This window comes from Capsicum annuum, chromosome 10 (genome assembly GCF_002878395.1).
Source record: "Capsicum annuum cultivar UCD-10X-F1 chromosome 10, UCD10Xv1.1, whole genome shotgun sequence".
In the NCBI taxonomy this organism is placed as follows: Eukaryota; Viridiplantae; Streptophyta; class Magnoliopsida; order Solanales; family Solanaceae; genus Capsicum; species Capsicum annuum.
In genome coordinates this window covers 137,944,899-137,961,040 of record NC_061120.1, presented here as the reverse complement: position 1 = coordinate 137,961,040, position 16,142 = coordinate 137,944,899, and positions in this window count along the sequence as shown.

The following is a 16,142-nucleotide window of genomic DNA, read 5'->3' as shown; positions in this document are numbered from 1 at the left end:
AAAATAATTATTTTTTAATATAAGAAATAAATTAAAAAGAACAAGAAATCTAATAAGGAATAAGAAGAGATTTATAAAAAAAATAACTACTAGGTATGATTAAATTATAAATATATAAATAAAATTTTAAAAATAATAAACGTGGACAAATGAAACGACATGTATGGAAAAAATAATAAACATGTGTGACTATCTAGGTAAATTGAAGGAAAACTGTCATTTAAGTCTTAAATGAAGGATTGATGACATTGACCAACTTAAAAGGTCAAACATAATTAGTAAACTTGATTAAGTTAATTGTGGGCTTGATTAATATTTTCAAAACTTTCTAATCTTTTTAAAAATACAAATCAACCCACACCCCTCTCCTTTCCAAATCAACCGTCCCTCTCCCCTCTCTCTCGCGACAGTTTCTCTTAAGTATTTCCTAACCAATAGTTCTGCAAAATTTCTCTCTTTAATCCCCGATGACTTCAAGCTCCTGTGAAAAATAGCTGAGTGAGTTTCTTTTTGACATTCAACCATCAATCGACGTGACAAGTAGTGTTCTCTGGCGACAGCAACTTCAAGTTCTTCGTCATGCCATTTCTTCTTTCACAGGTAAAAAATTATGTCTTTTTAGTTATGAAGAAACAAAAGAACTTGAGCCAACTTCTCTTCTAGTATTGGTTAATAATTTCAATATTTCTTGCTTAAATTTGAAATGTGGACTGAATAAAACCCTAATTTCTGGCATTTCTTCTCTACTCTTTTCGGTGTGAAATATATTTTTTTGTTGTTATTGTAGTTCTTATTGTAGAACCATTGATTTAATTTGTTGGTGATTTTGGTCACCATTGATGTTTTTAGTGTGTGTGTGTAGTGTTGGTGTTGCTGGTTTAATTTGTTGCTTTTCTTGGTAAAAATAGTATTGCAACAGATGAGCCATATGACACAACAGATAAACCATCTGACATAATAAATAAACCATCCGATGCAACAAATAACCATCTGACACAATAGATGAGCCATCTGATGCAACAGATGAAACATTTGATGCAGCAGACGAAATATCTGATGCAACATATTAAACATCTGATGCAACAGATGTAAATTTAATGCAATAATGAAAATCTGATGCAACAGATGAACAATCTAACAGATCATTCATCTGTTGCGACAATCAACTCTTTTATTTAGAAGAAATTTAAATAATATTGATCCAACAGATAGCTCATTTTGCAATAAATGAGTAATCTATTTTAAGAGATAAGTGATCTATTTTTATTATTTCCAACGGATTACTCATCCGCTGCAACAGGTTGGTTATAAGTTACAACAGCTAATCTACCTGGTGTAAAAAATGAGTGATCTATTTTTATTGTTTCCAACGAATTACTCATCCGCTGCAACAGGTTGGTTATAGGTTGCAATAAATAACCTACCCGGTGAAACAGATGAGTGATCTATTTTTATTGTTTTCAATTAATTATTCATCCCCTGCAACAGGTTAGTTATAAGTTGTAATAGATAATCTACCTGGTGCAACAGATGAGTGATCTATTTTTATTATTTCCAACGGATTACTCATCCGCTGCAACAGAATGATTATAAGTTCCAATAGATAACCTACCTAGTGCAACAAATGAGTGATCTATTTTTATTATTTCCAATGGATTACTCATCTGCTGCAACAGGTCGGTTATACTGGTGCAACAGATGAGTGATCTATTTTTATTATTTCCAATGAATTACTCATCCGTTGAAATAGGTTGGTTATAAGTTGCAATAGATAACCTACCTGGTGCAACAGATATGTTATCTACTGGAACTTTTATTTTACTGTTGTACATGTTAGATATACTGGTATCCTTTTTTAATGATACATTATTCAATTATAATCTATTTTATGTTCCTGTTATTTTTAGATTATATGGCTCCCAGAAGTCCAAGTAAAGGAACAACTGAAGCAACTACGCTACATCTACCACTCTATGAGCTTGCTTTACAAGAATATGATAAACATGGGGAGGAGAGATGTTTCAAAAGATATGATCCAAATGCTAATAGCCCTTCAACCGAAGAGTTAGTCAAAACCTTCAGCATTGATCATTATCATATTAGAATGCAGTGCGATGGTGCCACAAATTTAACGGGTGATTTCATGGTTAAGTCAACCATTATCTTTCGACGCCTTCAGAAAAATAATTCAACAATAAAAATTAGATGCTTATTTCAGGGATAGCTGCTTTGGGGAATATCTTGATTTGCCGGAGGACAACAATGCTCGTTTCAAAATAAAAATAATATATGATCTTACCAAGCATAGATTTATGTATGAAAACAAGGATAAGATGGATGGGGTGGGGATAAATAACTATGGCATGCCTGTTTGTTTTGGTTGGAAGGAGTTTTCCATAGTTATTGGACTAAAATATTATCATCTATCTCCTTCTCAAGTTATACCTATTCTAACCCCCAAAAAGTACCCCGCATACCCAAAACAGAAAAAGACAAGTCGAGTGATCGTGATGACCTGGTGTCCATTATTGGTTCAAGCTTCAAAAATAAAAATTTGATAAAAGTGTTGAAGAGTAAAAGAATTTCAAAGAAGCACAAGCAATCATTGTGCTTGGTTTGGTTTGTACATAATATTTTTTGAGCGAGAGACGTTAACAACAACATACCACTTGGTTTGATAAAGCTCTACAAAGATCTTGAGGCATTTAACAACTATCCTGGGGGTTATGAAAGCTTCAAAATGACTTTCAAATATTTGTTGACTCCATTAACGCCAAAGACAGTCAACTTATATGACTTTTTATGGGCTTTCATGGTAAATATTTCTTTTATTATGATATGATTCACTTTTTTATTCAATAATGGTTTTGATTTATTAGCGTTATTTTATAGGCTTGGGTGTTTTAAGTCATTCCTTATTTGAGACAACAAGTGAACTACCAGGAAGAAGTTTTCTGTCCAAGAATCTTGAGATGGTTGTCGGCCAAAACTGATAAAAATATAAAATTTCTTGATCTCTTCAACCCCCGAAGGATGCAGTAAGTATGATTATAATTAAGTTTTTATTTTAACTAATGATTTTTTTGAATGATCTAATCATCATTCTAATATATGTAATGATTTGTGTTAGATTGTGCATCTGTTGCTTATTTTGGCCAATCGAGAGTTGAAGATACCATTTTTTCTTACTTATGGTCTATACAAACTTTATCGGATCCTAAGGCCATTGTCAAAATAAAAATAGAATTGTTTGGAGTAACAGTCATCACAAGAAAAATAATTTTGGAGGGTGAGCTTGTTGTTGTTGCTGTCTATTGTGATGATGGAGCTGTTGGTGGTGGTAGTGGTGCTGCTGTTGATGCTAATGATGTTGTTGTTGGTGCTAATGATGCTCCTCTTATAGTTTTTAAAATAAACTATTATGAGTATGATCATCTAGTTATACAAATTTTGTCTCTCCTAGCGAATGTTCTGCATGCAAATATCAAGACTGTAAAGCGAAACATGATGTAATGATTAATGCTATCAATACATTAACTGCTTCTATAAAGGAATTGACATCTAAGAGGGGTGTCATTCCATCAAAGAGGATTTTATATCCAGCCATTTCATTAGAGATTAAGGCTAAGATGAGAAGGAAAGTAATTTCCAAGGCATTATCAAGCATCCAAAAAAATAAAATTGTAACTCATGTGTCCATGTGTTGCACTATTGAGCAATGTACAAGGCCACAGAAGAGCAGCACGAGCTGAAGAAGGTGAATATATATCGCTTGTTCCAACTAACAAGCAGACACATATCTATTTCAACAGATGACAAATCTGCTGAAAATTATCAAATAGATATATACATCTATTGCAATAGTTGACTAACCTATTGTATCAGATACAATATCTGTTGCAACATATGTCTCATCTATTTTAGCAAATCAAACAACTCTACGTACCATTTTTATTTGTACCAACAGATGACTTATCTGCTACAACGGATGTGTCATCTGTTGGGACAAATTAAATCAAGACTTCTTACCGTTTTAGTTTTTCCAAACATACGCGACATATGTTGCAATAGATGATTCATCTGTTGGAAATTATTATACAGGTCTTCCTCATGTTATAATTTGTCCCAACAGTTGATCCATCCGTTACAACAGAAATATAATCTATTTGGGATAATTTAAAAAAAGAAAAGACCTATTTGATTTGCTAAAACAGATGAGTTATCCTTTTCCATTTTTTTATAGCTGTGATTAGCATTGACCAATTCTGTCTTTTTAGGTGGATGTCACTGTCGAAACTACTGCTGAACAACATTGATAATATGGTACTCTTTTTATGGAAATACGGAGAAGCAAAAACGCAAAAACCATATGCAAGTGACATTAAAGATCCACGATGACCAAAATCGAGTTCCATAGCACCGAATGAAGAACAACTTGTCCATATTGAGTAGATCTTTATAGCTTGAGTCTGTCAACGTAATATCCTCACCCCTCCTTAGGAATTATTGACATCAAAACATAAATTGTTGATTTATTTGTTGAGATCTATACCCATAATAATTTTTTACATTTCATTTATTTGTTGATTTATTTCATGTAATTTCTGAAGGCTTTGATTTATTTTATTTTGTTTATGAATTTTATTTTATTCTTAGATTTAAACTTATTAATTAAAATAGAATGCTATATTCAAATATTGCAACAAATAAGGCATTTGTTGCAATGGACGACATATCTGTTGCAAAATATCTAACTAATTTTTACATATGTTGCAACGTGTAGGTAATCTGTTGGAAATTATCAAACAAGTTTTTCCATTGTTGCAACATATAGACTTAGATAGAAACATCGACATAATGCAATAGATGACCAACCTATTGTAACAGATAAACTATCTACCAGAACAGGTAGAATATCTGTTAAAATAAATGGACAATCTGTTGCATTATAAAAATTAAGCTTTCATTAGACATAAAAACTTTCCACTACATGTAAAGTGAAGTGACTTGAAATAAAAAAGGCGGAACTCATCGACAGACACCTAAAGTTGTAGCGATCTTTCACTTTGGCAGCTCACATGTAATTCACACAGCCAAGACTCGTTGAACCCCTATTTTTGCTAACTTGGCATCTGATTTGGCCTTCAACGGTTATTTTTCCCTCTTATATATTCATCTTCTTTCTAAAATTTAACCCTAAATTTCCAAATCTTCTTCTTCATCATCTTTTTTTCTCTATCCAAATTTCTTTTCTTTTTTTGGCATATTTTTTTTCATTTTTTCTAACTGAGTTTGACAATGTCGAGCTCATCTTTCACTACTTTTTGTGATAAATATTTTTGATATTATAGGTGTAGTCATGAAGCTCTATTGAAGACTTCTTGGACTCAATAAAATCTAGGTCACAGGTTTTTTACTTGTAAGATTTTAAAGGTAATATTTTTTTATTTAATTAGTTGATTAATTATTGACTTGTAATCATTTGTGGTCTTGTTTAGATAGAAGTTGAGTGGATGTGATTACTTTGATTGGCATGAAGAATGACACCCTTCACAAGCAAATTGTGTAATCTGGGGTTTGTTGAAGAAAGTCAAGGCTTTTGAAGAGAAATAAAATCGAGCAAGAAGATACTACATTGTTGGCGTTATTGCTACTGGTTTGGTGTTATTGGGCACATAGATATTCAAGCCTAATTGGTGAATTTTTTGTGGTGGTGTATTTGTATTTGCTACTAGTTTGGTGTTGTTGAGCACATGGATATTCAAGAATAATTGTTGTAAAATATCAAAAAATTGCCACTATAACGACCTAAAAATTTGATGAAATATGTGAAATTTGTGATTTTATGTGATTTAACTATTTTACCCCTCACCGTTATTGTATTATGATATTTCTAGGGTGTGAGAGTGATTGACATGATTTTTGATGCATTTTGTTATCATTTATGTGATATTGTGATTTTTTATGGCTTTGAGAGCCTTATGTTGGACTTATGTGGGTATCTTTTGATCCATGCGATGGATGGTCAAACGGACTATGCAAGCAGCTTTAAAATATCAATTTAAGGCAAGGTAGACCTTTGGTTCAGGTTCCGATGCACCCGATCTCATTTCAACCTATTGGTCGGAAAGTTTAAAAAATTAAAAATATTGGTGTGGGACCCACACTTGATCGAAACAACCTCGGGTGGAAAATAACACTTCGCCAGTAAACCTAGAATATTGAATTTAGGTTTTTAGCATATTTGGTATAATTTTACGGCTTTTAAATCTCATTGACCCTCGATTTGGAAAATTGTGATTTTGGGTTTCAGGGGTCAACTTTGTGAAAATGATATTTTTTTGAAAATTTGGTATCGTCATCCCATTTGGAACGTTGAATTTAGTATGGTTGCATAGTTCGTTTGCATGTATCGGATTCCAAACGAATCCCGGGCATCCCATCAAAGTTCAATCGACCAAACAAAAAGCTATTATTGCAGAAAATCTGCTATAAATAGCAGATATTAACCTCTTTTTGACCCATTTTGCTCATTTTCATCTTGACTTTTAGGAGTTAAACCCTAAATTAGTGTGGGAGACTAAAATTAAAGTTTGTGAGAGCTTGGGAAGCTAGATTAACACCCCTTTTTTGGTTTCATTACGGATTTAAGGTAAGAATTCACTCTTTTCTTAATTAATTTCTCAAAACTCCAAAAATCTTAGAGCTTGATTTTAAACACAATTTCACTCATTTTCACCTGAATAATATTTTTATCTTATAATTACTATTTTTTCATCAATTTAACCTTCAAAACAACTTTGATTCTTGATTTTAACCCGAATTTTAAATATTTTACACGATAAAGCTCGAGAATGGCTTTTCTTCGATTTAAACCTCGTTTTTGACTTGATTTAACTTGAGTTTTTAGCTGCAGGTTTCTAAAAATTTAGGAAACATGTTTTTGAAGTAAAGTTTTGATTTTACCCTTCTTTTTGCGAAACGCATTTTGGGGGTCCGTTTTGACCCCAAACCAAAAGTAGTCAATATGGGTGTCATTATTTTTTTGATGAGTAGCTTTCATATTTGATGTTTTTAGTGAAGTTCGGGAGTGTTTGTGAAAATTAAGGTCACGAGTCCAAGTGTAGCGGATCGATTTCGACTTTTGAGGTAGGTTATGGCTTAACTCTTTCAGACTGGATGTCATAGTAAATAATGATTCAAAATGTATGTTAAGGGTGGGAGCTAATCATGAAAATGACTATTTATGTGTTGTGCTTGTGTAGGGGCCTATAGTGATGTAATTATCAAAATTGAGTTATTATGTGATATGTATGATAATGTGGGGTCCTATGTGATAAGATGCTAAATAACGTACAATTGGTGTATTATAATTATACTCATACATTATTTGGCATATGAGACATGTGGAAATTCATGGATAAAATTGAAATAATGAGTGGATATTGGCTCACATGGTTGTGAAAATATATCATTGTGGTTGGTTGTAAAAATACTCATTATGATTGGTTGTGAGCATTATATCCTCATATCATACTCATTCATGAAACATTGGTACCACCATATCAACATCTGAGAAATACTGACAACACCTTTTTAAAACCCTCTCCGAGGGATGTGCCGTGGAGAAAATATTATAACATCTTATAAAATCCTTTCTGAGGGATGTGTCGGAAAGGAGATATGAGATATGTGGATTGTATATGGGTTGACGAACCCCCCATGGTTCCTACGTTAGGAAACTTTAGCCCTGTAGGTGTATACGGGGATTGTGCGATAATCTCGCAGGTTATGCGATGACCTCGTGCATTATCATCATCATCATATACATTGTACTTACTTCATTGTGTTATGTTGTGTTGTATTGGCATATTGACTTGTTATCTATGTATTTATCGCATCTTCTTTTATTTGTATTTGATGATCTTGTATATGCTTGTTCCCCCTTGTTCTTTTTATATGTGATATAATATGTACTTTTGTTCTATCTTGGTGTGATATTGCAATATATGTGAGATATATTAGAACTGTTAGTGCAAGCAGTGTGGGCTACCGTTGTGAGATATTTTTTAATTGCAGGTGACGTGCCCTTAGTGTATATTTTGTACGCTTTATTTACTATAGGATGTCTTTAGGAAATGTCCCTCATTTTATTCCTTATTGTGCGAATTCTTTCATATCTTGTGTTCTGAGTTGTGTTTCACTCTTTCTGCATGGATGGTATGGCTTATACTATATATCAATTAAGAGATGCTATGAGAAATTAGTGGATATTATTTTTCAGTTGTAGGCTTATTGATGCTCCTGAGTTGTCATGGGATCAATTTGTTGATGCCTTTTTGGAGAGATTTGTGCCTTTCAGTTTGAGATATCGTATGTGGGACGAGTTTGATCATTTGGAGTAGGGCTCCATGACAGTTGCTGAGTATGAGGCACGCCTCCATACAATGTCTAGATATTTTTAAGATAGCATTTTCATCGAGTTTGAGAAGATTTAAAAGTTTGTGAAGGGTTTAGATGTCTTTCTTCAGTTGGCTATGTCTCAGATGGTTGTGCTTGGGGCTCCGCTTTAGAGTGTTATGGATCACTCTAAGAGGATAGATGGTATTCTTCAAGTATCTTAGGGTGGCACCAAGAAGGTGCATTATTTTTTTGAGTTCAGAGGTTAGTCTCCCCATGATAAATATTTTAGTGGTTCTCGTGGATAGTATAGGCCAGTGCACGCAGCCTTACAGATTTTAGGTGTTGGACCTACTAGTTCAGCAGTTCAGGGTGGTTGTTTGGGCCTAGTTTTGCATTTTTCTATTGAGACTGATCGTAAAGGTTTCTACGTGTGTGATGAGATTGGCCATATGGCCAAGGACTATTCTTGTCGTGTGCTTAGTGGTACTCTTATTTTATCTGTGAGAGGTAGGGGTTCTGCAAAAGGTGCGAGGGGTAAAGATGGTAGAGCCCGTGGTGGTGGTTATGGGGCCACCCAGGCAGTTGGTAGTCATGGTCAGTGTTATACTATACCATCCAGACCTAAGGTTGAGGCTTCTAATGTTGCGATTAAAGGTATCTTCCTCGTTTGTTTCATACCTGCATCTATATTATTTGATCCTAGATTGACTTTCTCCTATGTGTCTGTGTATTTTGCTTCAGGTTTTGATTCTGTTAATGAGCCTCTTGCCATGCCTATTTGTGTATCTACCTCGGTAGGTGATTCTTTAGTAGTGGATCGGGCGTACCAATCTTGTGTTGTGACTTTTATCGGGCGTGAGATCTTGGTAGATTTACTTGTATTAGATATGATCGATTTTGATGTTATTTTGGGTAGAGATTGGTTGGCCTCTTATCATGCTGTATTAGATTATTTTGCCAAGACTATGACTTTAGCTTCGCCGGGTGTGCCAAGTATAGCTTTAAAGGGTGTACTTAATTCGGATCCTAAGAGGATTATATCTTATGTTCAAGCTCGTAAATTGGTTGAGAAGGGATGTTTATCTCACATGGATTATATTCGTGACACCAGTGTTGTTTTACCTCCTTCCTTGGATTCTGTTCGGATTGTCTGCAAGTTTATGGATGTGTTCCCTACGTACTTGCCTAGTATGCCTTCAGATAGAGATATTGATTTCTCTATTGATGTTAAGTCGGGCACCAAGCCCATTTCTGTTCCTCCTTATAGGATGGCCCAGTAAAGTTAAAGGAATTGAAGGATCAGTTGTAGGATTTGTGGGATAAAGGATTTATCCGACCTAGTATTTCGCCTTGGAGTGCGCCTATCTTGTTTGTAAAGAAACAAATGGGTCTATGCGGATGTGTATTGATTATCAGTAGTTAAATGAGGTGTCAATTAAGAATAAGCATCCTCTTCCTAGCATTGATGATTTATTTGATTAGCTTCAGGTTGTTGCAATATTTCAAAGCTTGATTTAAGGTCCTATTATCACCAGTTGAGGATTAGAGCCTCGCAAATTCTGAAGATAGCTTTTCGGACTCGATATGGTCATTATGAGTTCATGGTCATGTCCTTCGGGTTGACCAATGCCCCTTGCCGTATTCAGAGAGTTGATGAACCAGGTGTTTCAATAATATCTTGACTCATTTTTTATCATATTTATAGATGATATGTTGGTATATTCCAAGAGTGAGGTTGAGCATGAAGAGCATTTGTGGATTGTGCTTTAGAGATTGAGGGATGAGAAGTTGTATGCTAAGTTCTCTAAGTGCAAGTTTTGGTTGGAGTCTATTTTTTTTCTTGGATCATGTGGTGACTAAAGAAGGTATTATAGTTGATCCAGCCAAGGTTGCAGCAGTTCATAATTGGGCTAGACCTACTTCGCCCACTGAGATTTAAATTTTGTTGGCTTGGCGGATTATTATCAACGTTTTGTTGAGCTTTTTTCATCCATCGCAACTCCATTGACCAAGTTGACCCTGAAGAATATTTCCTTCCAGTGGTCTAATGTTTATGAGGCGAGCTTCCAAAAGTTTAAGGATTTGTTGACTTCAGCTCCTATCTTGACTTTGCCCAAGGAGGCTGTGGGTTTTACTATCTTTTATGATGCTTCAGGTGTTAGGTTCGGTGTTGTGTTGATGTAGGAGGACAAGGTGCTTACATATCTATATCGTTAGTTGAACCCTCATGAGAGAAATTATCCTACCCATGATTTAGAGTTGTGCGTAGTTGTGTTTGCCTAGAAGTTGTGGAGGCACTACTTGTATGGTGTCCGTTGTGAGATCTTAATATGAGGCAGTGTTATTTGCTTGTTTTGCTTAAGGATTATGACTTGACTATTCTCTACCATCCGAGCAAAGCTAATGTGGTTGCGGATGACTTAAGCCGGAAGGCGACTAGCATGGGTATCTTGCCGCATCTTTTGACCCAGGATAGGCCGTTGTCCTTAGAGGTTTAATCTTTGGCTAACCAGATGGTTAGGCTTGATATTTCAATACTGGGGCATGTTTTGACATTTGTGGAGGCTAGATCTTTTTTAATGGAGCACATTCAAGCTCATTAGTTTGACGATATTGGATTGAGGTTGATTCGAGATAAGATGTTGAATGGGGAGTCTAAGGAAGCCTCACTTGATTCATATGGAGTTTTGAGAATTGGGGGCTGAGTTTGTGTGCCGAGAGTGGTGGTTGGATTAGGTCGATATTAGATGAGGCCCATTGTTCCAAATATTTTATCCATCTAGGTGTGACTAAGATGCATCGTGATTTGAGACAACACTACTGGTGGGGTGGTATGAGGTGAGATACATTGGATTTTATGGCTCATTGCCTATGTTGTCAGTAGGTGAAGGCTGAGCATATAAGATCTGATGGATTGCTTCAGAGGTTACCCATTCTCGAGTGAAAGTGTGAATAGATTACCATGGATTTTATGATTGGTTTCCTCGTACATCTCATGGTTCTGACAGTTCTTGGGTCATCGTGGATCAATTGATCAAGTTAGCTCATTTTATTTCGGTTCGGGTCTCACTCACGGCTGAGAGGTTAGCCCCTATCTTTATGGTGTGCCGGTGTCCATTATTTCAGATTGAGGTCCTGTGTTTACATCTCAATTTTGAAAGACTTTTCAGGATGAGTTGGGTACTTGGGTTGTTTTTAGCACAGCGTTTCATGCCTAGATTGATGCTAGTCAGAGCGGACTATACAGGTTTAGGAGGACATGCTTCGCACATGTGTGATAGATTTGGGTAGCCAGGTGGAGCAATATTTAGCAGCAGAATTTGCATTTAATGATAGTTACCATTTCAGTATTGATATGGCTCTTTTTGAGGCATTGTATGGTAGGCGTTGTCGCTCCCCAGTAGGTTAGTTCGATGTTTCAGAGGTGAGTCCTTGATGTACGGACTTTCTTTGTGAGTCTTTGGATAGAGTCTGGGTCCTTCAGGATAGACTTAGAGCGGCTCAGAGTAGGCAAAAGTGTTATGTTAATCGTAGACTTCGTGCTTGAGATTTGGTGTTGGTGATCATGTTTTCCTTTGAGTTTCACCCATGAAAGGTGTGATGAGGTTTGGGAAGAGGGGAAAACTTAGCCCCATGTTTATTGGTCCATTTGAGATTATTTGGACTATTGGTGATGTGACTTATGAGTTGGTTTTGCCTCCTGATCTATTAGTTGTTCAGCCAGTTTTTCACGTTTCTATGCTTCGTCGCTATATTCCAGGTGAGTCTCATGTCATGCGTTGGAAATCAGTTCAGTTAGACGAGCAGTTGTCTTTCGTTGAGGAGCAAGTCTTCATTTTTTTTGGCAAGGGATCTTAGCGGTTGCACTCTAAAGTTATCTCCGTGGTTAAGGTTCAGTGGCAACATCGACTTGTAGATGAGGCTATGCGTAGTTCTTATCCTCCACTCTTCATTGATTTAGATATTTCTTTGCTTTAGTTCGAGGTCAAACTAGATTTTTAGTGGTGGATGGTGTAACGACCTAAAAATTTGATGAAATATGTGAAAATTGTGATTTTGTGTAATTTGATCATTTTACCCTTCTCCGTAGTTGCATTATGCTGTTTTTGGGGTGTGGGGGTGATTGACATGATTTTCGATGCATTTTTGTATCATTTATGTGATATTATGTTTTTGGTTGGTTTCGAGAGCTTTATTTTTAGACTTATATGAATATCTTTTGATCTGTGCGACGGATGGCCGAACGGACTGCGCCAGCAGCTTTGGGATATCAATTTTAGGGTGTTAGCATATTTGGTATGATATTATGGCTTTTAAATCTCATTTCGACCCTCAATTTGGAAAATTATAATTTCGAGTTTCAGGGGTCAACTTTGTGAAAATGATATTTTTGAAAATCTGGTATCGCCATCGCGTTTGGAACATCAAATTTAGTATGGTTGCATAGTTTGTTTGCATGTATCGGACTCCAAACGAATCCTGGACACGTTGTCGAAGTCCGATCGACCAAACAAAAAGTTGTTATTGCAGTTAGCAGATTTTCACCTCTTTTTGACCCATTTTGCTCATTTTCATCTTGCCTCTTAGGAGTTAAACCCTAAATTAGTGTGGGAGCTTAAAATTAAAGCTAGTGAGAACTTGGGACACTAGATTAACATCTGTTTTTTGGTTTTATTATGGATTTAAGGTAACAATTCACTCTTTTCTTAGTAATTTCTTAATTAATTTCTCGAAACCCCCAAAATCTTAGAACTTGATTTTAAATTCCATTTTCACTCATGTTTACTTGAATAATGTTTTAATCTTATAATTACTAGTTTTTCATCAATTTAACCTTCAAAACAACTTTGATTCTTGATTTTAACCCAGATTTCAATGATTTTACCCGGTAAAGCTCGAAAATGGCTTTTCTTTGATTTGAATCTCGTTTTTGACTCGATTTAACTTGGGTTTTCAGATGCAGATTCCTAAAAATATGGGAAATATATTTTTGAAGTAAAGTTTTAATTTTGCCCTTCTTATTGGGAAACCTATTTTGAGGGTCCGTTTTGACCCCGAACCAAAAGTAGTCAATATGGGTGTCATTGGTTTTATTTTGATGCGTAGATTTTATATTTGATATTTTTAGTAAAGTTTGGGATTATTTTTGAAAAGTAAGGCTGCAGGTTCAAGTTTATCGGATCAATTTCGACTTTCGAGATAGGTTATGGCTTAACTCTTTCAGACTGGGTTGGGTAGTAAATGATGATACAAAATGCATGTTAAGGGTGGGAACTAATCATGAAAATGACTATTTATGTGTTGTGCCCGTGTGGGGGCCTATATGTGGTATAATTATCGAAATTGAGTTATTATGTGATATGATGTGTGACCGTGTGGGGTCCTATGTGATATTAATAGCCTTGAATACATGTGAATAATTGTATTGTGTTGTTAATATTCTTAATATGGTACCATTGGCGTATTATGATTATACTCATACTTTATTTGACATATGGACATGTGAAAATTCATGGATGAAACTGAAATAATGAGTGGATATTGGCTCACATGGTTGTGGAAATATATCGTTGTAGTTGGTTGTGAAAATACTCATTGTAATTGGTTATGAGCATTACATCCTCATATCAAATTCATTCATGAAACTTTGGTACCACCATGGCAACATTTTAGAAACACTGGCAATACCTTTTTAAAATCCTCCCCGAGGGATGTGCTGGGGAGGAGATATTGTAACACCTTATAAGACTCTTTTTGAGAGGTGTGCCGGAAAGGAGATATGAGATATGTGGATTGTATATGGGTTGACGAACCCCCCGTGGGTCCTACATCGGGAAGCTTAACTCCGTAGGTGTATATGGGTATTGTGCAATGACCTTGTGCATCATCATCATCATATACATTGCACTTACTTCATTGTGTTATGTTGTGTTGTATTGGCATATTGACTTGTCATCTATGTATTTATCGTATCTTCTTTTACTTGAATTTGATGATCTTGTATATGCATATTCCCCTTTGTTCTTCTTATATATGATATAATACGTATTTTTATTCTATGTTGGTGTGATGTTGTAATATATATGAGATATATTAGAACTGTTAGAGCAAGCGGTGTGGGCTACCGTTGTGGGATATTTTTTGATTGCAGGTGACGTGCCCTTAGTGTATATTTTGTATGTTTTATTTAGTACTTTGCTTGGTCGGCCTATGATACTTACTGAGTACAAGTGGACCGTACTCATGCCTACTGTGCCCTTTCGGTGCAGGTCCTAGCTCGAGTGCGCCTCATCTTGTTTAACTTGAGCGATTATTGGAGCTTCCAAGGTAGCGGTTGGACATTCATGTGTTCGAAGTTCAACTCTATCTTTCTATAGTAGTTTTGTCTTTATTAGTATTCATAGATAGTTATTATTCCCTTGTGGTTGTTTTTCAGATGTATTTGACTCTTGGATTGTATTAGTAGTTCTTACACTATTAACACCTGGTTTTGGGCATGATCGGTATTTTGGATAAGCTCTTTCTGCATTATTATGATTACTTATGTGGTTCGGCTTTGTTCTAGAAGCCTTACCTTGGGATATTTCTATCTTTTTCTCTTTTCGTATCATTTTGGGTGATAGGCTTACTTGTCAAGGTACGTCGTGCCATGTGCCATCATGACCCTCATTTTTGGGTCGTGGCAGACACTAATTTTAAAGTTACGTATGTAAAGTAAAGTGACAAAATAAAAAATTATTATTTCACAGGCTCTTCTTTATACATAGGCTCCAAGCGTCCAGGTAGTACCCCATAAGCCCAGACCTCTTGCATGTTAGCCATAGAGTTTTGCATAGAAAGGTCATTGGCTCAGCCATTTTTATGTCGGTCAGCAAACATTCAATGTGTGCAAGCGCGTGCGACCCGCACGCGACACCAGTTTTATTTTTTGAAAGGTCCTTGTCCTTATTTCGACCTTTAAATTCTCATGGTTTCTTCATCAACACTTTCGCTGGCAAATGATCCATCACTTTACTCCGCCTCAATAAGATGGGGAACAACTCGAACAGTGGCTGCATGTGGGTAAAAAAATGGCCTCGTCCAAGGCAGGTAAGTTACAGTCATAAACCTTGATCTTTCCCTTTCCCGAGTAGTATCTCAACTGCCCGATAACGTATGTTGTCCATGTTCATGAATCCCAAAATCTTTTTTGCCTCAATTTAGATCTTGCCGTGTAGATTTGGCCTCTCCCCTCTGACATATTTTATTATTTCTTTATCCCATTGGAACCTAGAAATTAACGAATAAAATCCTGCACCACCGGGAGTTGACGCTCGCTTACTGAGATCATCGTACCTATCCTTGAAATTCTTGTAGAAGCCAAGGTACATTAAGCTATCGGCAGCATCATAAGCCTCAGGGTACGCTAATTGCCTGTCCCTCATGAGGCAGAGAATTTTTTCAACATACTGTGATATAAGAAGTCAATTTTTAAACAGGTTAGTCATTGTAAAGAAAGAAAACATAGTGGAAAGATACAACAGATGATCCATCTGTTGTAGAGGGTTCTCTGAATCTGTTCACAGATTACCCATCTAATGCAAGTTATGTAAGAGATGGGTAATATGTTGCAATAGAACTACCACAAGTTGCACCAGAATACACAGCTATTGCAACAGATAATACATTTGTTGCGTAGTTTCTTCTTCATGGAGTAGATTAGAAGTCTAGGTTAGGAAAAGTAAACTTACCCCATCCAT